The sequence below is a fragment of the Ailuropoda melanoleuca genome, chromosome 11 (genome assembly GCF_002007445.2).
Source record: "Ailuropoda melanoleuca isolate Jingjing chromosome 11, ASM200744v2, whole genome shotgun sequence".
NCBI lineage: Eukaryota > Metazoa > Chordata > Mammalia > Carnivora > Ursidae > Ailuropoda > Ailuropoda melanoleuca.
This window is the reverse complement of record NC_048228.1, coordinates 40,644,286-40,663,399: the sequence shown is the minus strand read 5'-3', so window position 1 is coordinate 40,663,399 and position 19,114 is coordinate 40,644,286.

Genomic DNA, 19,114 nt, shown 5'->3' with positions numbered 1-19,114 from the left:
TTGAATAGAGTAATTACAAATTAGAAAAAATTTAAAGAGTGCTAGACAGAAAATAATTCAGAGGCTGGTTTAAATAACACAATCTGATGTACAGTATTACATTCCTGCAAAGCACCGAAAATTTAGCATAATGTCCCTACAACTATTGACAAAATTGATGCAGTGCTTAGAACAGTGTCTTGCCTCCAGTAGCCACTTTCCAAATATTAATAAATGATTCATGAATGGAGGACTCTAAAGGGGGGTTTATTTTTTGAACTCTGTTCAAGAGCTCTGTTCAGTGGAATCAGTATTTGTTTTCCATCTTACATCAAAATTGGTTCACATTTCCCTTTTAAACCCTCACATGCCAAAACTTCCAAATCAGACCCTGAGACACCCTTCTCACTGTTAATCTCTTTAATAAAGCCAACAGTTGCTGGTAGGTAATGCTTTGGAAATTACTCTTTTTTGAGAGTTATATAATGCAACTAAAATCTAAGCATGGATTGTTCTGCTCTTGCATGAATGAGGGTAATTCTTAGTTTTGAGATGAAGCCCAAACCCTAGAACATGAGGATTTTAAAGATGTATGCAACTAGAGTGTGATATTTAATAGGGTGGAGGTAAAATTTATTATCCAAACTAATATAATTTGGAGAGTGAAGGGGGTACTATCAATAATTACCTGGGGACAGGAGGTGTAAATTGGGATTGTTCAGGGATACAGGGAGATACAATAGACATTGCCATAAACCTTTAAGGTATTTTTCAAGATTTGGTAGAGATGATTTTAATTTCCCTCTTTTTCCATTTAGACAGTTATTTTATATTTGTTCTAATTCAAAGGTAAAAATCTATGTAGTGAAGTTCTAAATGCAATTTCCTTGATGCTAATTTTCAACTAGTCATAAGTTGCCAATTTATTTTTGAATATTAGGCATATTTTATACAGAGTTTCAGTAGTTTTTTTTTTCTTACCTTCTTTCTCGTTTAATCCAAGTTTCTTAGTTGAGATCAATATTACAAGAAATATTGCTGAAAGCTTTAAAAATACTGCTATTCATAAACTATATGATAATTCATAATACTGTAACATTTCAGGTTTCTACTATATCATAATCATGTAAATGACTCCAAAGTTCTTTCCTTAAAATATGCTCTAGATTTTTAACTCCCTTAGGCTTCAGGATTTTTTTTTTGGTCTTTTTTTAATTTGTAAAGTGTGACTTCTAGTACTTGTCTCACCTATTTTAAAAGGTTGTGATGAGCTTAAGTCAGGCAATGGATGTGAAATTCTTTGTAAATTGTACAAGATATGTAAATTAAAGAGATAATGAATTTTGGTGTTATAATAAACATCTATTTATGTGATTATTCACAAGGAAAACTCCCTTAATCTTAATGGGTTTGTAAGTACTTATTCCTTCCAACACAAGTAATATATGTATATACACAAAATAAAAATTTCAAATACTATGAAAATTTATAAAAAATATTAAATCTTCATCATCTCAGCTTCCTAGTCCTCTACTTCTCTTCTTTAGAGGTGTTTCCAATTACCAATATCTTGTGAAACTTTCCAGAAATATTCTATGCACATAGAAGCACATATGTTCGCCTTTCAAAAACACACGGAAGTCTACTATACACCCTGTGCTTATCTTACTCTTTTTAACGTAAGAATATACCTTGAGCATTGGTTCATAGCACAGACTGACATTTTCTCCCCACAGTTGTGTTGTATTTCATTTTATGAACTGCCATAGATATTTAATCTGTCCCTTTTTTCCATAACTTCCTAAGCCATTTCTGGTCCAATGAGTCTCTGCAGGTAAATAACATGAGTCAATAACCCAAGCTGGATAAATTCCCAACCAGTTCTTAGAAAGCCTTCACTTTAGGAAGTGTTTGGGAGGATAAAGGAGATGCTCAGAATCTAGGGCTGATGACAGAAACAATGAAGGAAGACTATGATCCTGATATTCTTAGATAATATTTACATTGACCTTTGGATTTTCGAGACAAAAATAAAGGTGACCTTCTAAAGGGACATCTCTAGAGTAGATCCTTCAAATACAAGAAATCTGGTATTACAAAACAAAATCTGTTTTGCTATTTTCTGGAATGAGATTAGTAAGATATCTGCTAATATTGCCCATGTGAGCAGTATTTCTTAAATGGTAGGTTGCCACTCATTTAGTAGGTCATGTTGTCAATTTAGTGACTCACGCCCTACATTTTGTAAAATCAAAGAATAAAAAGGAAAAACCTCAGTGCATCATATGTAGTATTTTATGAAACCGGACAATATTTACCTCTACATACACACACACACACACACACACACAATATGTCTAAATATGCATATTCTAGGACATGATGTAAAATATTGTTCTGACTCATTGTAGTAAAAAAAGATTTGAAAGCCACTGGTTTAGAAAGCATTATAAAACATTATTGCTGCTAGTAGTCATTTCATATTCACTTTTCTCTTTATAAATCTGTAAGTTTCTTTCCCATTTTGAAGAGGTGTTTAAAAAAAGAAAAGAGAAGAGAAGAAGAAAGAAAGAAAGAAAGAAAGAAAGAAAGAAAGAAAGAAAGAAAGAAAGAAAAGGAAGGAAGGAAGGAAGGAAGAAAGAAAGAAGGTGTATATGTGGGTGGCGGCGGGGGGGGGGAAGAGTGGTGCTGGGGGATGGGTTTCTGGATACTTGTGCTACAGTAAAAGAGCCTAGGTAACACTGTCACTCTTTTGAACAAGAGGCTGTCATGGTGGTGCTGGTGACTTTACTGGGGATTCATGATTTCTTTTGGGTTGCATGGGTAACTCCATATCTGGCTGAAGATGAATGATCTTAAAATTGACTATCATCATTTGTCTTATCATTTCCACTTAACCCAGGAATTCCTTCTGCACCTGCTCATACCACAAATCAAGAAATGTAGTAAGGATTTTGTTTGTTTATAAAATACACTTCTTAAAAGAGTTTACAAAAAGATAACCTTTAGAGAGTCATACCTAACCATATAAATACATTTTAAATTATTAACTGAAATGAGATTTCCCAGAAGTCAAGATTGCTTTATGGTTTGTAATGGAAGTTTTGAAAAACTTTAGACCAAAATAGCTAGGCACAATTTTCCTCTCCCTAAAAGGAGCAGGAACAGAATAGAATAGTTCAGTCATCGATGAAAATATCATTGTGTTCTCACAGGGGTCCATTCACTGCTGCTAGCAAGCAAATCCTCTAGGGGATGAAACAAGTCAACAACACAATGTTCCCAACAGGGCTCTTGGGTTCATATGATAAAAAATAAAAGTCAATTCCTACAGGGCTCTCATGTAGCTTAGAAAAATGGTATAAAGTTTAAAGATCACAAATGTTAGACTCTGTGTGTTTTCTATTATTAGCTTGCACAGTCCCAACTCTGCTGAAACACTGTATTTACAGAGAGCTGTATCAGAAGGTCCTTTCTTACTCCCAAGTCCGTTATTTTGGCCTTTGCCACTGGCTATACCCCTCCCCTCCTTACCCTTTCCTTCTTTCACTCCTTAGTATTTTTCCCTTCAAAGAGATGAAGAAATTGTGGCGAGGCAATGCTTTGTCCTTTGCAGAATTTAATTCCTGGGTCTCTCTGTGTGTGAGGCCCCAGGCAAACTCCATAGTCAGGAACTGCTAGGCTTGAGTTTGTATTGCTGGCCCTTTCTCCTGCTCCCAGATTTCAGTCACAACTAGCTGGGACCCAGCTCACACTCCTTAGTACTTTCCTTAGTTGAAACCACGGAATCTTTCCTTGCTATCCCAACTCCATCTCCCTATCTTCAGACCAATCTGAACTGAAGGCAGAAGATGCTTAGGCTGTAACAGAACAACACTTAGGTATGGGACATTTACTTCTTGTCTTATCCTGATTCCAGTAAGTAGACCCTTACGCTGTCCTCAAATGACAATCCCCTTTGATCTTTCTAATTGGGCTTCTGCATAACTTTCTCCTCAAGTTTTAGCACATTGATTAGAACTGTCCCAGTACAATCAGCCTAAGGTTACCAGCAAACCTGTTGTCTGACACAATCAGGCTTACTGACCCAATGAGAGAAGGAGGCTGTATATTAAGAGCAGCCTCGGGTATCTCGGCAAACAAAGAAAAAGAACTCTTACAGTATTTTGGGAAAGGGTAGAATTTAGGTAATATTTAAATGAAGCAGTGTTCAAGAGGCTCAAAGCAAAGCAGAATTGCAGTTTATAGACTCATCATCAGGTTTGGACTGTGAAGTAGACCCAGGTTCCAGTGTCCTTGGAAAGTACAAAGTTAAGATGGATGTGGACTGCTGTATTCAGAAATCCCTTATCTGAATCTCTGCATCTGAGCTGTAAATTGAGACTAATTCTCTGTGGCCAAGGGACTTAGACCCTTCAGGCAAGAGTGGGGTGTTTTATTTTTATTGATACAATTTTAAACAGCAGAGTCCTGATCATCCATGATTTTAGAGAATAAAGTTTCTCAGTGATTAATAAAGCAGGAATCATTCAAAGTAGGGGGTTATTATGACACCTTTCAGTGCCCTTGAGAGTGAGATTATTTTCCGTTAATTTTTCAGCTGGCTTTATCTGTATCTGTTATTCCAGTCTGATAAATGGCGAGTAGATTTCTACTCTTTCATTCCAAGCTAATTTTTTACTTTCTCAGGAAGTATATTTCTGCTAAAACCAAGACTCTGCTTACCTTGTTAGCCTTTTCCTTCAAATCTTGCAGAACTCTCAATGGCTGCCTATTCTTTAAATATTTCCCATACCACATCACCACCTTTGGACGTCACATCACTCCCATGATTTCTGTTTCTTTTTTACTGATTACTCTCTGTACTCTGAACACACATTGTCATTTCCTCTTAGTCCCAGTGTTTTGCACACAAATTTCTCTATTTAAACCCTACAGCATGGCATTTATCCACTGCCATTTCTCACTGCCTCATGGACACAGGGAGGTCCATGTTTTGTCTCCTTTCTGTGTACTCCATTCGGCTAGTAGGAGCCCACAATAACTGATCAAGTTCAGGTATTGAATAGTTCCCATCTCTAACTGAACTTGAGGTCTCTTCTGGAAACCAAGTTGTTGTACACTAACTTTGTGGATGTTTTCTTTCTCAGGAATCTCTCGGACTCTCAGTTTCTGAAATTTGATTCTCAGTTTTTACATATGTCTCCTCACCTTTTTTGGTTTGTCTTAAGAATAGTCAAGAACCTGATGTTTATAACTGGTTCTGGCTTTTATCCTTTGGTAAAGCTCAAATTATCATCTGTCATTATCTGCCAATTGTTAGTACTGAATTTCATTTTCAAGAAAGTAAATAAGGAAATGTAGCCATTTTGTTCAACCAAGGAATCTTATCACAGTCTCCTTTTCCATTCTAACTAGACCCAGGATAAACAAGATAAGAAAACCCCTACAAAAACAATGAGAAACAACAAGAAAAAGAAAATCCATAGTATTCTTCATGGCTCTACACTTTAGAAAACGACTGCCATCTTGAAACAAAATGGCTGTTGATAACTTTTCCTAGATTTGTCAGATAGGTAAACAACAGCTCAATGATATTAAGGCTGCGAATACATAAATTTAGTCAAATGTTTTCTTCCTTACCTCCTTTACCTATCTTCAGAAGAGTATTGCATGGAAAAATGTCCCAATATAGGATGTCTATGGCTAGAGCTTTGGCAACACCATTGGCAATTCTAGCTTTTTAGAACTTTGAGATAATCTTATCCACTTACAGGTGTTTACAGTATACATGACAATGCTAATCAAAATGTGGCCAGTGGTATAGTGACAGCCTGCAAACTGTTAGAGTTCAGAAGTATAGGAATTGAGAATAAGCATTTATAACCTTTATAGCAACTTGACATTGCCATGAAATCCAAGTGTGATCATTTTTCTGGTAATTCATTTCCATTGTATTTATATAAGCATAAATCCAGGAAACATGAGGGAATGGATACTAAGGATGTGGGATAATGGTGGAAGGAATGTAAGGTTGGATCAGGCTGAAGTTATTGATATGCGATCACTAAGCAGAGATTCTGCATTTAATGTTGTAGTTCAAGGAGTCAGAAAGGGCTCTAAGAGTTTGGCTGGCTGAATGACTGAATCAAGGACCAAAAGGTGGCTCACAGCGAATGAACTGGAAATACTTGACCTTCTTTGATTTGATGTAGAGGGAAAGATTCAGAAATTTAGGGAGATTGGAATTTTGGAGTGGATTTGTCATTTAAGACCCACTCACCTATAGGGGTAAGGTCCAGAAGACATACCTTTCATTGATAATTCAAGAAATAAATTTGTGAGAGGAGCCCCAGGGTCACTGAAAAGCTCCATGATCATTCTCACTTGGCCAGACTTTATAGTGGGAATCCCAGCCATTCAATTTGAATCCTAAATGCAATGAAGATAATTGGATCCCCAAGGTAGCAGGGGCCAAGTGGTGGCACTCAACTGCCAAAGGGAAGGTAGGTATGGTTATTGTATTGGATAGCAAAGTCAAAATAACAATTGAAATAGTATGACTTGTGCAGAACTATGGCATTGTCTAGTTAACCATGACGCTCCTAGAAGTGATACTGATGGTAAGTCTAATAAATTCTTTAACTGTATAAGCAGAAAAGTTCTATGTCAAAAGTGTAATTCAAATCATAAAAACAGAGACTGACAGTCCCTCAATCAATTCCCAGACTTGAAACAGTTTACAGACTCAAAACCCCTTGAGGAAGGACACTGCTGAAAATGTACAGTCTTTTTCCCTGGCCTTCCCTGAAGGGACCTATGGTTCCATATGGTGACAAACATAAAAAAAAAAAAAATGAAAAAAGAAAAAAGAAAGAAAGAAAGAAAGAAAAAAGAAAGGGACCTATGGTCTTTTATTAGGGTAACTTTATCACTGTGAAAAATAAAACAATCAGACATTATAGGGACCACTGGACGCTGACTCTGAACTGACACAAATTCTAGGAGACCCAAAATGTCACTGTTGCCCACCAGTCAGAGCAGGGTCTAATGGAGGTCAGGTGAACAATTAAGTTTTAGCTCAGGTCCATCTCAGTGTGTCCATTGGGTCCTCAAACTCATCCTGTGGTTATTTTCCCAGCTGTAAAATTCATAACTGGAGTGAACATACTAGCAGATGAGAATCTCCATACTGGTTTCCTGACTTGTGGAGTGAGGGCTCTCATAGTGAGAAAGACCAGTGGAAGCATTAGAACTGACTCTACCTGGGAAATTGGTAAATCAAAAGTGATACTGCGTTCCTGCAATGTTTACAGAGGCTAGAGCCACCATCACAGACTTAAAAGATGCAAGGGTAGTGATTCCCACCACATCCCCATTCAACTCTCCTTATTAGGCCTGTGCAAAAGACAGATGGGTCTTAGAAAACGACAATGGGTTATTGTAAACTTAACCAGGTGGTAACTCCAACTGCAGCTGCTATACCAGATGTGGTTTCATTGTTTGAGCAAATTAACACACCCACTGGTACTTGGTATGCAGTACTGATTTGGCAAATGCCTTTTTCTCCATCTCTGTCCAAGAAAATCATCAGAAGCAGCTTACTTTCAGCTGGCAAAGCAGAAATACACCTTCACTTTTTACTTTCACTATACCTATCAACTCTCTAGCCCTATGTCATAATTTACTTTGCAGGAATTTTGATTGGTTGTCCCTTCTAGAATTCACACTGGTCCATTACACTCATGCACTGATGACATTATACTGACTGGACCTAATAAGTAGAAACTACGCTAGATTTATTGGTAAGATATTTGCATGTCAGAGGGCGAGAAATAAATCGTACTAAAATTCAGAGACCTTTTACTTCCATGGAATTTCTAGGGGTTCTGAGGTATGAGGCATGTTGAGATATCCCCTACAAGATGAAAAGTAAACTGTTGCATCTGGCCCTTCCTACAACTAAGAAAGAGGCACAAGGGCTAGTGGGCCTCTTTGGTGACAATATATTTCTCATTTGGGTGTGTTATTCCAGCCCATTTTACTGAGTGACCCAAAAAGCTGCTAGTTTTGAGTGGGGCCCAAAAGAAGACAAGAATCTGCAATAGGTCCAGGCTGCTGTGCAAGATGCTTTGCTACATTGTCTATATGATCCAGCAGATCCAATGGGACTTGAAATATCAGTGGCAGGGATGATGTTTGGAACTTTTGGGAGGCCCCTATAGGTGAATTGCAGCATAGGCCTTTAGGATCTGGGAGCAAAGCCCTGACATCATCTGGAGGTAAATACTCTCCCTATTGAGAAACATCTCTTGGCTTGCTACTGGGCCTTTGTAAAGATTGAACACTTGACTGTCAGTTACCATGTAGCCATGTGACATTAGCCTCTTATCCTGAACTGGGTGTTGGCCCATGAAGCCATAAAGTTAGGCATGCACAGTGATACTCCATCATCAATGGAAGTGGTGTATATGTGATTGCTAGATAGAATGGTGAAATGGCCTTTTGAAGACTCAGTACAATGCCAGCCAGGTGGCAATACTTTGCACTGGGGCAAAGTTCCACAGAAAGCTGTATGTGCTCTGAATCAGTGTCCAGTATATGGTGCTATTTCTACTGTAGGATTCATGAGTCTAGGAATCATTCAAATGGAAAGTGAGGTGGCACCATTTGCTACTATCCGTACTGGGATAATACTGGCAAAACTTTTTCTTCTTGTTCCTGTGACTTTATGCTTTGCTGGCCTAGAGATCTTAGTTCCAGAGGGAGGAATGCTTTCACCAAGGAGACACCATTATTCCATTGAACTAGAAATTAATACTACTGCCCGGCTACTTGGAGCTTCTTATGCCTCTGAAACAGCAGGTAAGAAGAGCTATGGTATTGGCTAGGGTAACTTATCATGATCACCAAGGGGAAATTAAACTATTACTCCACAATGGAGGTAAGGAAGACTATGTCTGGAATACAGGAGATCTCTGTGATAAGGTTGATGGAAAACTAGAACCACTCAATCAAGACAGGACTACAAATGACAAGTACCAAATCTTTCTCTGTCTGATTTATCTAGTTTGGCATAAAGTGCTCAAAGTCTATCCATGTTGTCTCAAATGGGAGGATGCCTTCCTTTTTCATGACAGAATAATACTCCATTGTGTATATGGAATCTTTTCCACATCTTTTTTATCCATTCATCCACTGATGGGCATTTGGGTTGTTTCAATACCTTAGCTATTATGAACAATGCTGGGATAAACATGGAAATGCATACATCTTTTCAAAATCCTGTTTTGATTTCCTCTGTGTAAATGCCCAGAAGTAGAATTGTTGGGATAGTATAGTAGGTCTATTTTTAATTTTTTGAGGAACCTCCACATTGTTTTTCATACTGGTTAGACCAATTTACATTTCCAACAACAATGTATAAGAGTTCCTTTTTCACTCTGCATTCTTGCCAGCAAGAATACCTTATTAGATGGTATCAAAGAAGGTTTTCACACATTTCTGTCATGATTGCCACTGGTCTGTCACTGATAATATGTATTTTAAAAGACTTACTTTCAGATTCAGCTACTCTTTTCCAGGCCAACCTTTTTCCTTTTGCAAATTAAGAGTTGACTCTTTTGAAATTCTTTCATTGGCTCATGGAGAGTTGTAAAAAGGAAGTCCCAAGTAGGACAACTTGGAGAACTGATGCTGTGGTCTATTCTAAGCATTATTTAAGATTGTCAAAGAAAAAGGAAAGACATGATGTACTCAGTGCTATCCATTTTTATTCTACTAGCAATTTTCTCCAAGATCAGAACATCCTGAGGTCTCCAGATTGGAAAAGAATCAATTTCTGTGGCAGACTAAAATCAACCTTTTTCAAATAACTAAGCTGTGGTATTGTAAATTCTCAAACAGTCTCCAAATAGTAAGATGCAATTTTCAAATGTTCTCACAAATAGGAAAATTTAAAAAAAATTTTATCCATTCTCAAACCTCAAAACAAAAAATTAATTTAACTACCATTATGGAGAAGAGAGAAAAATATTTTTAAAAACTCAAAAAATTCTGGTGTAAAAAAATTACAAGCCCTTGTTTACTTAAGATTAGAATGGGGAAATTACATCATGAACTCATGGAGGAGCTGATCTTCTTTTTTTTTTTTTTTTTTTTTTAAGATTTTATTTATTTGTTTGACAGAGAGAGAGACAGCCAGCGAGAGAGGGAACACAAGCAGGGGTAGTGGGAGAGGAAGAAGCAGGCTCCGATCCCAGGACCCTGGGATCAGGCCCTGAGCTGAGGGCAGACGCTTAACGACTGAGCCACCCAGGCGCCCCATAGAGGAGCTGATCTTAATGATCACCTCCAATATTAATTTTCTAAAAACAATATTTATCTAAAGACTTTTTACTATTATATATATACTTACTTTACTATTTACTATCACTTACTCTACTATTACATATATTATATACTTAAAGACATAAAACAAATATACAACTTCGACAAAATTTACAAAGCAAATGTACATGCAGCTACCAAGTTACAAAGCAATAGTGCTTAGCTCCCCCAGAGCCACTTCCACACCTCTTCCCCACCTCTATCCTCTCCCTGCTCCCAAACCAACTATGTAATTGCTTTCTTGTTTTTCTCTTTGCTTTTACCACTTAAAAATGCATTATAAAACACTTTCATTTTAGTTTACCTACATTTGAACTTTATATAAATGCTATCATACAATATGGTTTCCTCTGTTTTTGTACTATTTAACTCACATTTGTGTTTTTCATCATACATATTGCTATATATCTTGTTTTTGTTTTTTTCATTTTCATTGATGTACATTTTCTATTATGTAAAATATATGACAATTTATTTATCCATTCTACTGCTGATGGACATTATGTTTTTTTTCCAATTTTGACTATTGTGAAAAATGCCACTGTGAATGTTTATGTATACATCTTTGAGTGCACAGAAGCATACATTTCTCAAGGGTGTATGCCTAGAAATTAAATTGCTGAGTTAACCAAGAGACAATGGACTCTGGGAAACAAACTGAGGGCTTCAGAGGGGAGGCGGGTGGGGGACTGGAATAGGCCGGTGATGGGTAGTAAGGAGGGCACATATTGCATGGAGCGCTGGGTGCTATACGCCAACAATGAATCATGGAACACTACATCAAAAACTAGTGATGTACTGTATGGTGACTAACAACATAATAAAAAATTTAAAAAAAAATTGCTGAGTTACACATTTACATACATTTAGCATTCTGTCTGACCATCACTTCTTTTTGGAAGGCTTCTTTGGTCCTACTTTTTTCTGTACCCAGGCTGAGCTAAATGCCTCTCCTCTGTGCTCTTGAGGCATCTGTGCATATCTATATCACTGCTCTTATCAGAGAATCAAAGAACTGCCAACTCTTGCTCTAAATCTGTGCTGCCCCATATGGTAGCCACTAGCCATGTGTTACCATTTAAGGTTAAATTAATTAAAATTAAATATGATAAACACTCAGTTCCACAGTTCCCTTGGCTACATTTTAAGCTCAATAGTCATGTATGGCTTCTGGGTACCACACTGAACCATTCAAATATAGAATATTTCCATGATCCCAGAAAGTTCTATTAAATATGTTGTTCTACAATGCTAGTTCCTCCAGGGCCCAGGCTATACTTTATTCATCTTACAGCTCATGCCCACCACAGTGGTGGACACACCAGGCTTCTGACAAATGTTTGTTGAACTAGACTGTTCCCAAGGTTTATAATTCAGTAGTTAAAGCAGAAAACACAACAGGGTGTTAAATGAAGTTCCAAAGGCTGAGAACACTACAATAAGGGCTGATACAATAGTTCCCTGATATCCTAAAGATGTGAGGGGGCAGCTCGTCTATGAAAGGCAGACCTAGAGACTGTGAAACAAGATGATCCACTTTCAGCTTATAAAAGAGTGAAGATGAGGGAGAAAGAAGAGAGAAGAGGAGAGGAAAGAGTTCTCTAGAGAGAGTTGCAATACACTTGCATTACCCCCATTCCCTATTTATAATGTAAAGGGGGGATAAGGAGACAGTTGCTTTCTCCTCAACATAGCCAAATGAGAAAGGTATTAAGAAGACCATTCAACCAGCTTGTGGGGGAACCTAAACACTTCAAAAATACATAAAATTCCTGCTCTGTCATTTGCTGGCTGTGGGACAATGGGCAAGCTACATAACATCTTGAAATTTCAATTTCTTCATTTGTAATTTTGAATAATGAGAGTACTTCTCACTTAGGGTTAATGTAGGAATTAAATGAGTAAACCAACGCAAGGTACACATAATAGCAACCTATTTAGTTTTATTTGATGTGGTTGTGCTGGTTGGCAAATTCCTTTTGACTGTATATCTTTGAACATGTTCTTAAGCTCAGCAGATTTTAGCGGGCAATCTAGTTATACACTAAACATGTATACATTTTCTTCTTTAATGTGGAGAGTTGTCTCCGGGAGGCACTTGCCCAGCTCAAAACCATATTCCCTCCCCCTTTGCATTCAGATATGGCCATATCACAAATTGTCATGAATGGAATGTTAGTAAAAATTATATGCAATAATTCTAGGCAGAATTTTCCTTTCTTCTTCCTTCACATATTCCACCTTATCCACTGTTGATTTGCCTTGGGTAGCAGATAATTGAGTTATTAACTATTTTCAGTTCATGACATGCTATTATTTTATTTTTTCCTTTTAGATTCAATTCCCACACTCTTTCTCTTCTCCATTCCCCATATTCTGCAGGCAGCTGGAATCTCATATTTTGGTGTATATCTTTAGATATAACTTAGAAAACTCTATTGTGTTGTTTTGGGTATGTGTTTTGAATTCATACAAATAACATGGTGCTACAGGTCTTATTAAATACATAGGTATGGATTAGGGAACTGTATTATCTACCATAGACTATTAATTTTTTAAGATGTGATGTTATCCTGTACTAATGCTTTGTATGTGTTTTTTTATTGGTAGAATCTAAAGTAGGGAGGCTGTGTCTGTCACCAGTGCCTAGAACAGTTTCTAACACAAGGAAGATACAAAAATCAACAGCTGAGTAAATGTTTGATAAATATGTAAACACAAACTTAAAAAAAATTTAATTGTTTCAAAGAATACAAAAACACTAATTTAAAAAGATATATGCACTCTTATGTTTACTGCAGCATTATTTACAATAGCCAATATAAAAACAGCCCAAGTGTCCATCGATAGCTGAACTGATAAAGAAGCTGTGGTTTACATATATTCACACACACACACACACACACACACACACACACTGGCATATTATTTAACCATAAACAAGAATGAAATTTTGCCATTTGCAATAACATGGATGGATCTAGAGAAGTAATGCAAAGTGAAATAAGTCAGAGAAAGACAAACACCATGTGATCTCACTCATATATGGAATTTAAGAAACAAAAGAAATGAACAAAGGAAAAAAAGAGACGAACCAAAAGCCAGACTCTTAACTATAGAGAACAAACTGATGATTACCACAGGGGGGGTGGGTGAGGAGATGGATGATATATGTAAAGGGGATTGCGAGTACACTTATCATGATGAGCACTGAGTAACATAAAGGATTGTTGAATCACTATATTGTACACCTAAAACTAATAAGACATTAATGTTAACTATACTGGAATAAAAAAAAATTGGGGGCGCCTGGGTGGCACAGAGGTTAAGCGTCTGCCTTCGGCACAGGGCGTGATCCCGGCATTATGGGATCGAGCCCCACATCAGGCTCCTCCTCTATGAGCCTGCTTCTTCCTCTCCCACTCCCCCTGCTTGTGTTCCCTCTCCTGCTGGCTGTCTCTATCTCTGTCAAATAAATAAATAAAATCTTTAAAAAAAAAACTTGTTTCATTTTTTTCTAGAAACTAACCTTACTTTATCTAAATTACATGTTTTAAAATGAAAATAAGACACTAATTCATAAGAGTATTGCCTGGAGAAAGATGCTACACTATTTGATGTGTCGTATTTCACCTGCTTAAATTCAAAACTATAATATCACATGAATAAGGAAGAAATTATAATTGTAAATAATCTCTAATATATGTATCTTATTGGTTCATCTTACTGAATGCTTATTATTGTGTTGTTTGCATTTTAATAAATATAATTCATATACAAAAATGAATTATTTCATCTGCATTTCATATACTTAAGTTGTATAGATTCTACTTTAAAATCTTAAATAATTCTTCTAATGATCACATTTTATAATTTTATAGTTACTCTTTAATTTTAAAGAATATGAATTTCATATTAATATCATGAAATAAAGAAGTAGATTCTCTGGACAATACAACATTTTATAACCCTATGCATACTGAAGGCCTGGTTAAGTATCAGATATAACTTTTTAAGTACCAGATATAAATTTTTAAGTATCAGATATAATTTTTTATTTTTTATAATGGAAAATTTCAAAATATACAAAGTTAGAGAAAATAGTAAAATACAATTATTATCCATAGCTTCAGCAGTGATTAACTCATCACAAAATTGGTTTCATCTATTTTCCTACCCATTTACCCTCTCTTATTTACTTTGAAGCAGATTCTAGACATCATAGCATTTTAGTCTCTTTAAGAATTATTAAATAAATACTACAATCCCATTATCATGCTAATAATAACAATTCTTTAAAATCATAAAATTTTAAGTCAGTGTTCACATCTCCAATTGTTTAATAAACATCATATTTTTCAGTATGTTTTTTGGAATTAGGATACAAATAAAATTCACCTATTACTACACATGGTGGTTGCTATGTTTTTTAGAAGTCTATTTGAATCTATAGTTTTCATTTTTTTTAATGATTTTTTTAATTGCCTTGTCTATTTTTGCCATTCTAACTGGCGTAAGGTGGTATCTCAGTGTGGTTTTGATTTGAATTTCCTGATGGCTAAAGATTTTGAACATTTTTTCATGTGTCTGTTAGCCATTTGTATGTCTTCACTGGAAAAGTGTCTGTTCATATCTTCTGCTCATTTTTTGATTTGTTTATTTGTTTCTAGTGTATTGAGTTTGAGAAGTTCTTTGTAGTTTTCACTCTCTTACTATCTTACTTACAATTTATTTGTTGATGAAGTCAGGTTGTTTGTCCTATACATGTTCCCAGTCTGGGTTCTGCTGATTGAGTTTACAGTTTGATTTGGGTTTGATGGTATTCTAATTACGTCATTTCTCTTCATTCATGTCTATAAAAGGAAACCTCCTCATTTGTTACTCAGTGGTATAGTTCATAAGGAAACAGAATAAGTGCTTAATTATTTTCTTTTATATAAAGTTTTAAAATAATGAGTTTTATAGTAAACTATTGGGAAGAGAAATTAAGCAAACAATGTCACTCACAACTGCGTTAAAAAGAATAAAATGCCTAGGAATAAATTTAAGAAAAAAGGTGAAAGACCAATACTCTGAAAACTACAGAACACTGATGAAAGAAATTGAAGATGACACAAATAAATGGAAAGATACACTATGCTCATGAAATGGAATAATTAGTATTGCTAAAATGCCCATGGTGCTCAAAGCAACCTACAGAATCAATGCAAACTCTATCAAAATACCAATGGCATTTTTCACAGAACTAACACAAATAATTTTAAAATTTGTGTGGAACCAAAAAATACCCTGAATAGCTAAAGCAATCTTGAGAAAGAAGAACAAAGCTGGAGTTATGTTCTCTGATTTCAAACTATGTTGCAAAGCTATAGCAATTGAAACAGTATGGTACTCGCAGGAAACCAGACACAAAGATCAAGGGAACAAAACAGAGTCTAAAAATAAACCCCATGCTTATAGTCAATTAATTTTCAATTGGACAGCTAAAATTCAAAAGAATGAAACTTTCTTGCATCATATAAAAAAAACCCTCAAGGTAGATTAAATACTTATATGCAAGACTAGAAATCATAAAAATCCTAGAAAACATAGGTAGTAGGCTCTTGGAATTTTTTTTTTTATCTGTTTCCTTAGGCAAAGGTAACAAAAACAAAAATAAACAAGTGGGACTACATTAAACTAAAAAAGCTTTTGCACAGAGAAGGAAACCAATAAAACAAAAAGCTACCTACTGAATGGGAGAAGATATGGACAAATAATATATCTATTAAGGATTTAATATCCAAAATATGTAAAGAACTCACATAACTCAATATAAAAAATAGGCAGATGTCCTAAATAGACATTTCTCCAAAAAAGACATACAGAAGGCCAACAGACACATGAAAAGATGCTCAACACCACTCATCACTGGGGAAATGTAAATCAAAACCACAATGAGATATCATCTCATATCTGTCAGAATGGCTAGTACCCAACCCCCCCCCCAAAACAAAACAACAAAAAACAACCCAAAACAAAACCCCAAGAAACAGCAAGTGCTGGTAGGGATGTGGAGAAGAGAAAGCACTTGTGCACTGTTGGTGGGAACAAAATGATGCAGGCACTATGGAAAACAGTATGGAGGTTCCTCAAAAAATTAAAAATAGAAATGTCATACGATTTGGGGCGCCTGGGTGGCACAGCGGTTGGGCGTCTGCCTTCGGCTCAGGGCATGATCACGGCGTTATGGGATCGAGCCCCACATCAGGCTCTTCCACTATGAGCCTGCTTCTTCCTCTCCCACTCCCCCTGGCTTGTGTTCCCTCTCTCTCTGGCTGTCTCTATCTCTGTCGAATAAATAAATAAAAAATCTTAAAAAAAAAAAAAGAAATATCATATGATTCACCAATTCTACTTCTGGGTATTTACTGAAAGAAAATAAAAACACTGATTTGAAAATATCTATGCACCATTATGTTCACTGCAGCATTATTTACAATAGCCAGGTATGGAAGGAAACTTAGTGTCCATCAATAGATGAATGGATAAAGATGTGGTTATAGACACAATGGAATATTACTCAGCCATGAAATCTTGCCATTTCCAATAATATGGATGCACCTAGAGGGTATTATGCTAAGTGAAATAAATCAGACAAAGAAAGATAAATATCATATGATTTCATTTATATGTGGAATCTAAAAAACAGAGCCAACAAAGAGAACAATCTAGAGGTTGCTAGGGGGAATGGGTTATAGAACCAAAATAGAGGAAGGAGATTAAAAGGTACACACTTCCAGTTATAAAATAAATAAGACATGGAGATACAATGTACAGTGTAGGGAATATAGTTAGTAATATGTAGCAATTTTGTATGGGGCCCAATAGTAGCTAGGTTATGGTGAGGACTTCATAATGTATATAAATGTTGAATCACTATGTTGTACACCTAATGTTTGTACACTTAATGTTTGTACACACTATGTTTGTACACTAATATAATATTGTATGTCAACTACGCTTCAATTAAAAAAATAATGATTTGCTGCAAAACGGACGGCACTGGAGGAGATAATGCTAAGTGAAATAAGTCAAGCAGAGAAAGACAATTATCATATGGTTTCTCTCATCTATGGAACATAAGAACTAGGAAGATCGGTAGGAGAAGAAAGGGATAAAGAAAGGGGGGTAATCAGAAGGGGGAATGAAGCATGAGAGACTATGGACTCTGAGAAACAAACTGAGGGCTTCAGAGGGGAGGGAGTGGGGGAATGGGATAGGTTGGTGATGGGTAGTAAGGAGGGCACGTATTGCATGGTGCACTGGGTGTTATACGCAACTAATGAATCATCGAACTTTACAGCAAAAAAAAAAAAGAGAATACAGTATAAAATACATATACAAAATACGTCAAAAAAAAAAAAGAAATTAAGTTGCCCAAATGTCAAGTTAATGATGCCTAGTCAAAAACAGTCTGGCTTCTAAACCCAAGTTTTTAATCATTAGGCAAAGAAGAAGGTTGCACAAATACGTATCACACACTTATATAGTGTGGGAGGGGGTTAAGTTTTAGGGAGAGGGTTTTGGTTATCTATAATATTTGAATTATTGATAATAAGAATGTATGGACTTGTAGGATTAAAACATTTTATACCTCACACACAAAAAAAGAATTGTTAGCATCTTCCAATGTTGGGCAATTAGGGGTTTTCTTGTATTGTTTTGGTTTTGGTATCATTATGAATGCCTCCCTCTGCTTACTCCTGCATAGATGATATAGGTCTTGTGGCAGTTGGCAGTTTGTATTCAGCCACTTTGTGTGGAGTTTGTGGGTATAACCTGTCATATAGTGCTGTAACCAGTCTCCGAAATGGCCCCATATTTCCTCTATTCCCTGTACATTCATTCTGATCTTCACATCAATAGGCAGAGACTTTCTCCTTCTGAGTCTGGGATGGCCCTGTGACTGATCTGACCATAGAATGTAGACACTGACATTTGCGGCAGCTCTTGGACCCCAGTCACCACGTGAGAAGGCCAAGCCACAAAAAGGGGCCATATAAGAACTAAAGTGTTCAGAATAACAGTTATCAGCTGAACTCCAAGACAATAGCCATATAAGAGAGCTATATTGAATATTCTATTCCAGTTGAGTTCCCATATTAAGGTAGCCCCAACAACCATAATAAAATGGTTGTTTTTGTAAGATATAAAGTATTAGAATGATTTTATTGTAACAATAGGTAGCTACAACATTTATATTTGCTGTAAATGTTGTTCATTGTTTTTAGTTGTATTATCTAGTTGCACCATTTTTTTAAAGATTTATTTACTTGGGAGAGAGAGCGTAGCGTGTATGCGTGAGTGGGGGGGGCAAAGAGGGAGGGAGAGAGAAAGTCTCAAGTTGACTCCCCGTTGAGCGTGGAGCCCACATGGCGCTCCATCTCAGGACCCTGAGATTGTGACCTGAACCGAAATCAAGAGTTAGATGCTTAACTGACGGAGCCACCCAGACACCCCACGGTGCGCTATTTTTATGGAGGGATTTAGAGAGATTCTAAAATAATGTCCTATAACATCCTCCACCAAAATCTACTCTGACATAAGATTAAAAGGTTCTTTTATGATAGACCTCAGTCAAGACCTATAAAACCACCTGGCAGTGTAACTGAGAACCAGAACAGAACTTAGGGAATTTATAGCTTCCTCATATGAACTCTGGTAGTCTAATCAATCTTATATAAAAGTAGACTCCTTTCTCCTC